Source organism: Physeter macrocephalus, chromosome 17, assembly GCF_002837175.3.
Source record: "Physeter macrocephalus isolate SW-GA chromosome 17, ASM283717v5, whole genome shotgun sequence".
In the NCBI taxonomy this organism is placed as follows: domain Eukaryota; kingdom Metazoa; phylum Chordata; class Mammalia; order Artiodactyla; family Physeteridae; genus Physeter; species Physeter macrocephalus.
In genome coordinates this window covers 45,815,574-45,824,040 of record NC_041230.1, presented here as the reverse complement: position 1 = coordinate 45,824,040, position 8,467 = coordinate 45,815,574, and the positions used below count along the sequence as shown (strand labels likewise).

General features: G+C 40.9%; 1 long non-coding RNA gene and 1 pseudogene across 1 annotated transcript in view; one reads left to right on the top strand and one right to left on the bottom strand.

Annotated features, from left to right (window-relative positions):
* The window catches only part of LOC102987758 (uncharacterized), a 97,289-nt gene that overhangs the window by 72,034 nt on the left and 16,788 nt on the right, over positions 1-8,467 (top strand). The gene's annotated exons all lie outside the window — the stretch shown is intronic.
* On the bottom strand, positions 2,182-4,149 carry LOC102989261 (nitric oxide synthase-interacting protein-like; annotated as a pseudogene).

Sequence of the window (8,467 nt, the reverse complement as noted above, 5' to 3'; positions counted from 1 at the left end):
AGGCCCCAGACGCGCAGGCCATGGCTCACGGGCCCAGCCGCTCCACGGCATGTGGGATCTTCCCGGACCGGGGCACGAACCCGCGTCCCCTGCATCGGCAGGCGGGCTCTCAACCACTGCGCCACCAGGGAAGCCCTGCCCATATAGTTTTATTTTACAAAATGGAATCATAGCACATGTATGTGTCTTCAATGTGATTTTTTTTCACTTAATTTTAACGTCTTTTGGTTATATTTCCTAGTCATCACGTACAGTGTATATCTGTGTACATATAAAAGCAATTCAGTAAGACAGACTCCTAGAAGAGGGCTTGCTGTGTCAGAGGCTGTGCCTATTTAACTTTTGGCTGATATGACCAGATTGCTATCTGAATCAGCTTTAGCAAGTTATGTTCTCACCAAAAGTGTATGGGAAAAAGCATTTTATATTTCCTGGAAAACTTTTTGGAGGGCAGAAGACGATCAAACTAATAAGTTGTTTTGTGATAGGTATCAGATTTTACCTTTTTACACTCTTTGACACAGCCATTCCACTTCTAGAAATTAATCCTACAGATATATTACACAGGTAAATAAAGATAAAAGAATGGCAGATACAGCAGTACTCTTTTGATACAAGAGACTGTGTGCTTGAGAAGAGACATTTAATATGTCAAATAACCACCCAGCTCAGGGAATATATGTTCAAAGATCATAAACCTGAAAATCTAATGGTTTAGTTCCAGCTGTCTTGGGACAGCTCCATAAACATTTACCCCTCTGGTAAAAGGTTAAGATCTAGCAAATGAGGCAACAAAATACAGGACTTCAAATTTATATTCTCAAGTGTTTTATTGTAATTTATTTAAAAGACAAAAAATAAATAAACTGACCTCAGGATTTAAAAAATGAGTATCAAAATAAACCAACAGAAATTAGGAAGAAAAGTTAATTGACATGAAAGCTATGAAAATTTAAAGTAGAAGTGCAAGCAGAAATGTTTGACAGGATACATGAAATTGTAGCAGATAACCTCCAGCCCCACCCAGTATCCATACCTGTCCTTTTATCCAGGAATAGAAGTTTGATTGTTATTATTATTTTTCGAGTTGGAAATCTACTCAGGCTGCATTCCTAGCACTCCCTTGCCTCATACTGTGGCTCCATGATTAATTCAGGCAGATGATACATAAACAGAAGTATGGTCAGGAACTTCTGGGAAGGCTAATAAGGGGGCTGAATTATTGGTGAAGTGATTCTTTTATCTTTCCCTTCTTCTGCCTGCTACCGGCCAGAAACACGAATCTGATCATTAGAGCACCACAGTTGTTGGGAATGATAAGATCACAAGGATGGAAGCTAGGCTGGGGAATCACAGCTTGAAGACTGTGTCTGGGTCCCTGACGATGCCAGAGTGCTAACACAACAGTCCCAGGCTGCACACCTCTGGACCTCTTTTACATGAGAGAGAAATGAACTTTTATCTTGTTTAAGACACTGTTCCTTAATTTTTTTTGTGATATATAACATGTTCTATGTTACATGATACAGAATACACATTTTTGTTTAAAAAGAATAATAGAATAAAAAAGGAAATTCCTGGCAAACGTAATTAAGAGGGAGTGAGAGAAAGAGAAAATAAATGTACAATGTTAATAATGAGATACATTACAGAAAAGCTTAAAGATTTATATTAAAGCATCTTGTACAAACTCATGATAATAAATTTGGAAACTGAGAGAAATGGACAACTTATTATCAAAACATAAAATATCCCATTTGACCCAAAAATGATACAGAAAATTTGAACAGACCAATAATCATAGCTGAATTCAGTGGCAGGCTCAGATGGTTTTACTGCTGAGTTTAATCTCAGTTCATAGATCACGTAATTCCTATGCTATTTAAATAATTGCAGTCCACAGAAAGAGATGAAAGACCCCTAATTCATTGTATAAAGTATCATAAAGATAGCACACCAGAGAAAATAAGATGAATTTTGATTACAAGTATAGAAGCAAATATTTCAAATAAACTATTGGAAGTCTGAATCCAGCTATCCATTTATAAAATTATGATATAAACAAATGGGATTAATTTCAGTAATGCAAGGACTTCAGGAACAGGAACTTTATCAACATATTTCTTTATACCAACAAACTAAAGGACATTAATAGATGTTGAAAAGTTTTTCAGTAAAATACAGAGCTACTGTGAATAAATGGAAAGAGTTGGATTAGAAGAAAGCTATTTAAACAAATGCTATTTACTAAAAATAACCAATGATATATTTTAAAAAATTTGTTTATTTATTTTTGGCTGTGTTGGGTCTTCGTTGCTGTGCGCGGGCTTTCTCTAGTTGTGGTGAGCGGGGGCCACTCTTCATTGCGGTGCACGGGCTTCTCGTTGTGGTGCATTCTCTTGTTGCCGAGCACGGGCTCTAGGCGTGCGGCGGGCTCAGTAGTTGTGGCTCCTGGGCTCTAGAGTGCGGGCTCAGTACTTGTGGCGCATGGGCTTAGCTGCTCTGCGGCATGTGGGATCGTCCTGGACCAGCGCTCGAACCGGTGTCCCCTGCATTGGCAGGTGGATTCTTAACCATTGCGCCACCAGGGATGCCCCAACCAATGATATTCTAAAGGGTAAAATATTAGTGTCATTTACCATTAAAAACTGGAATCAGCACTACTCACTTCGCATATTCCTTAATTTTCACTTTAGCCCTTTGAGAAGGAGACTTAATATCCTTGTTTTCAAGCTGGAAAAAGTGAGGCTGAAAGCAGCTAGGGTAATTTAGCTAGTTAGCAGGGAGCCAGGTTTTGCACTCAGGCAATCTGGTGCGGGGAATTTTTTCTTTCCCTTGCATCTAAGCCTGTTTATTTGGTTTCCCCTGACCTCTGCCAGCAGCTTCGCCCGCAGCTTCTGGAACCCAGGATGCCCGGCCGCCCACTGCAGACCCACGACATTGAGGTCCACGGGGTTGTCATGGTCAGGGGGTCCACCACTTCCTTCCGAATCAGCCTGTCATGCAAGCAAGGGTGGCCACGGCGCCCGGCACGGCATCGTCCGCGCCGGCGCGGGTCACGGCGCACACGTGTCACTCACCGCGCATGCGCCGGCCGACACGGTCCACGAGGTCGCCAAGTGCGGCGGGAAGCGAGTTGTAGGCCAGACGTGAGCCTTTTCTCCCGCCGCGTGGGGCCTATCACGATGCGCGACAGCTGCGACAGCTGCTCTAGCTCGGTTGTGTACAGTCTCTTAAAACCTTGGCCTCGGGGGCCAGACGGGAGCCGGAAGCTGGCAGCGCCTTGTCCTTGTCCTTGCCTGCGGGCCGCCCTGGGCCCGGTGGGGCGTCAGCTGGGAGGCTCCCCGAGGCGGCCCTGGGCTTGCGGGCGTTGAGGGGCCGCTCACGGTGACCGCCTCCTTCTCCAGAGAGCCCCACGCCCAGTCCTCCGCTTCGGCCACTGCGGCCCTTTCTGCTCCTCGCACCGCGCGCCCCGCAGCCTCTCGCAGTCCTGTGTCCGCCAGGCGATCTCCTCCTCCTGGTGCAGATGTACCTCACATTGGCTCACGCTCATACAGGAAGCCACCAGCGGGGACAAAGAGGTCCTGGCAGGGCTGCGGAGACAGGCAGCAGCATCAGGTCCTTGACAGCATCCCGGCCGAGGACTGTTCCGGGTTCCGTAGCCTGAGGCCGCCGTGTCCTCGTTCTCACGGTGAGTGTAGACGGCCCCTGCCGTGCAGGTCTTTCTGTGCCTGTTGACCCTCACAGTCGCCTCTTCTTTCCTTCCTGGCTTTTCCAACATCGTTCCTCCCGCAGGAAAGGAACCAGAGAATTAGGTCTCCCGTTAATTTAGCCAGCTGTCTTTGGATTGGTGTTTTCGTGCTGTATCTTTTTCTGGCCTTTTCCTGTTTATCTATTCCTTAGGTTGAAAGTTGGTACTTTGTGGGTGACAGATAGTTCTTTATTTTAAAATTCGGTTTGACAGCCTCTTTTACTTGTAGTGTTTACACAACTTATATTTAATGTTATTATTGACACGGTGGGATTTAAATCTACCATCTTGCCTTTGGTTTTCTATTTGTCCCACCTGTTTTTGGATCCTTCTCCCCTCTTTCCTGCCTCCTTTGGGGTTAATAGAGTATTTTTTAAAATGTTGTCGTTTTGATAAGCTCATTGTGTATACAGATGAATAAACTCTTGTCCTTCCTTTTAAAAGAGTTGTTTCTCCAATAGTGCAAACTATCTGCCTGGATACAGTGAATTGCAAGAATTTTCTGAAGGTAATAGTGAAGTTATTTCTTAGGTTGCTGTCTTATCTTTCTGCACTAGGCTCTGCTGGAGCAAATAGTTAATGCTGTGTTTGACACAGGTCATCTCAGCTCTCAGCACAAATATTTAAGTTTAATTTATCCACAGAGTAAGAGAATGGATAAAGCATGGCATTATTACACTCTTGAATATTTTATAGCAATGAAAATTAATGTAGCAAAATGAATTAGCATGAAAATGCTGAATCTCAAAAACAGTGGAAAGAAAGCAAGATGTTAATGATTACATACAGTATGAAATCATTCATGTCAGTTTAAGAACGGATAAGTAGTAAAACTACAAATAAAATAAAACAGGAATGATGAAAACAAAATTCAGAAGAGTTCCTTGCCCCTTTTTCCACAAGACAAAATAAGAGAAGGCAGTGATCAGGGAGTGTCACAGTGAGAGTTTCAATAGTTCTGCCCATTTGTTAAGGTAAATGGACTATTCATGGTTCTTTAACTTACACATGTGCAAACTTTGTATACTTCATATATATTTTCATTTTTAGAAATATTCATTTTAAGAAAGCAAAATACTAAGCTGTTGTGCTACTGAAAACATGCAGTCATCCTCTGCCCTTGTTTCATCAGATATCATCAGGCATGCAGTCACCAGTAAATCGAGGCCTTTTCAAGTTGCCTCCACACTCCAGCCCTCAGTTTTATCTGCAAGACAGGGAGAAACTGTTTTTATGACCACTAAGGTTCCTCACAGATAAACAGAATGCTTTGGTTTTATAACTGTATTTGAACCTGCCCCCCCTGGAATCCCACCTGGAATCAGAATGTATTACTCTATTTCAATCTTTTTTTTTTTTTTTTGGAGCAGCAGCTAATGCACTGTGAACAAGAAATATTTACAATAAATATTGGGGAAAAGAGACATGTTGGTGACATGATTGTAAAGTTAAAAAGCCCATAAAGCTCTATAAAATATGAGAATTAAGAAAAGAATTTGATAAAGTAGTGAAGGAAAACATGAAGTGCCTAGTGCTGAGTGTGCTTCCTATAAGTGCTAAGAAGAAAAAAAGAGTAAGATGTTGTGTAAGAGATTGTGGAGAGGCTAGTTTACAGGGATCAAAGAAGGTGTCTCTGAAGAGGTGACATTTTAGCAAGCCCTTGAATGATTAGACTTGTGTTGATTTGACTTGTGTAGACTTGAGATGCAGGATGAGTGTCAAATGTTACACCTTGAGGTACCCCCAGTCGGTGATGCGTGGTTTCAGAGAAGGAGGTGGTGATAGCTTTAAAGGACCCGAAGGACACACCTTTTCCAGGGGAACGTTGGAAGATACTGGCAGTAGTCTGCGAAAGGAGCTTACTCTGCATGGTTATAGGCAGAGAGCATCTTGCCCAGCTTCCAGCGATTCTGCTGATCCTGGTGGGCTGGCTGATGGTGAGCCAGGCCAGGAGCTGGGAATGGCTCTTTACAGATCTCAGATATATCCTCATTTTGGGGGAAGAACAAACCCTTCTTCCCAAGCCTGCTGGTTTTGGATATGTTGGAAACATTCTTTTCCTGCAAGGGAGAGGAAAAATTCCAACAGCCAAAGACGACCAAGGCAAACTCTTTGTCCAACAAAGAAGATTTACTGACTTACTGCAACGGGGCGGGGATTGGGGGGGGGTATGCTAGTGAACTGTGAAGTGTCTCTTGATAAGAAGGAGCAGGGAGGGTCTTTTTAAAATGAGGCTTGTGCTTGTGTTAAATGATTCTTAGGAAGGGTTATAGGCAGCAGGAATCATCTCTGAGTTATTTGCTATCATGGAGAGGTGGAAGTTGCAAAGCTGGCCTAGGGACATCTTTTGCGAGAAACCAGTAGCCCTCAAAGAAGAGGGTCATTATGATATTCTACGGCCGCAGCATGACCTTTGGAGAAATATTCTTTAATGTTAACTTTGCAGTTGGCTTTATTGTGTCTGTTATCACATCTGGTTAATGGCAGGCCTGATATTTAATACCTCAGAGGAAAAGTGTAAAATGTCCCTGACATCTTTAGGAAATCAGGGGTGTGATCAATAGTGTTTTTAGCCCCGTTGTACTTGAAGTGCGGAATTAACCCACAGAATAGCCACAGGCTGGCTTAAGTTGGACCAGCTATCTTCCATCCAAGGTAGATTGGCCCTAGTTAGGAATAGAGTCTGAATTGAAATGGCCTATTTTGCTGAACTGCAAAGTGAATCTAAATACTTATTTTTTTACTGAATCAAAAAAATTTTCCCCAAAAACTATTACTCAAGGGAAAACAACCTAACAAACCAGTTCAGATGAAAATGTGACCAAGCTAACTTTTTTGTTTTTTATTTCTTTATTATTGTAAAAACACATAACATTAAATTTGCCATCTTTGCCATTTTGAAGTGTACAGTTCAGTAGTTTAAAGTATATTCACATTATTGTGTAAAGTATAGTTACATTATTGTGTAAAGTTCAGATCTCTAGAACTTTATCATTTTGTAACACTGAAACTCTACATCTATTAAACACTACTTCCTTCCTCCCCTCCCCTCAGCCCTTGGAAACTACCTTTCTGTTTTGTTTCTATAATTTTGACTCTTTTAGATATTTCATATGAGTGGACTTATATATTTATTTGTCTTTTTGCACCCGACTTATTTCATTTAGCGTAAATGTCCTCGGGGTTCATCCATGTTGTAGCCTGATAGGATTTCCTTCTTTTTTAAGGCTGTGTAAAATTCAATCTTATGTATATACCACATGTTTTTATCCATTAATCTGTTGTGGGAATTTGGGTTGCTTTCACCTCCTGGCTATTGTTAATTATGCTGCAATGAACATGGATGTGCAAATGTCTCTTCAGAATCCTGCTTTGAGTTCACTGTATATATACCCAGAAGTGAGATTGCTGGATCATATGGTAATCCTATTTTAAAATTTTCTGAGGAAGCTCCATATTTCCTCCATATGGAAAGACATTGTTTTCCATAATGGCTACCCCATTTGCATTCCCAACAATGCACAAAGATTCTAACTTCACATCCTCGATAACACTTATTTTCTTTTGATACTGGTACCCTAGATGGATATGAGGTGCTATTTCATTGTGGTTTTGATTTACATTTCCCTAATTATAAGTGATGTTGAGCATCTCTTTATGTGCTTATTGGTCATTTGTATATCTTCTTTGGAGAAATATCTATTAAAGTTCTTTGTCCATTTTTTAAATCAGATTTTTAGTTTCTTGTCCTTGTTGTTACATAAGCTTCTTTATACATTCGAGATGTTAACCCTTTATCAGGTATACGATTTGCAGTTATTTTCTCCCATTCTATAGGTACCTTTTCACTCTGTTCATTGTTTCTTTTGACATGAAGAAAATTTTAAGTTTAGTATAGTCCTTTTTGTCTATTTTTAATTTTGTTTCTTGTGCTTTTGGTTTCATATCTGAGAACTCATTACCAAATCCAGTGTCCTGAAGCTTTTCCCTTATGTTTTCTTTTTTATAAATTTAATTTTGTTTTTTTATACAGCAGGTTCTTATTAGTCATCCATTTTATACACATCAGTGTATACATGTCAATCCCAATCGCCCAATTCATCACACGCACACACACACAACCGCCGCTTTCCCCCCTTGGTGTCCATACACAGCATACTAGGGCTATGTTAGAAGCTCAGATCTCTAGAGAAATAAAATGCTAATTACTACAAAGCAACAAATTGAGAACTTCTGTCTTAAGGATGCTGCAAACAGTCCTAATACATTTTGAAAATTAAAAAAATGCAGTTGGAGAAGCGGTGATTATTTAGAAATCCAACATCTTCACTCCCAAAAGAAAGACATTAGGGTCTTTGTCTTTGACTTGCCTTTTTCCTTTTGCAATCACTCCTTTAACACTCTCATCTAATCAGTCAGTTTCCCAGTAGTGGGATTGCTGGGTCGTATGGTAGTTCTATTTTTAGTTTTTTAAGGAACCTCCATACTGTTCTCCATAGTGGCTGTATCAATTTACATTCCCACCAACAGTGCAGAGGGGTGCCTTTTCTCCACACCCTCTCTTTGTTATTTGTAATTTTTCTGATGATGCCCATTCTAACTGGTGTGAGGTGATACCTCATTGTAGTTTTGATTTGTATTTCTCTAATAATTAGTGATGTTGAACAGCTTTTCATGTGCTTCTTGGCCATCTGTATGTCTTCTTTGGAGAAATGT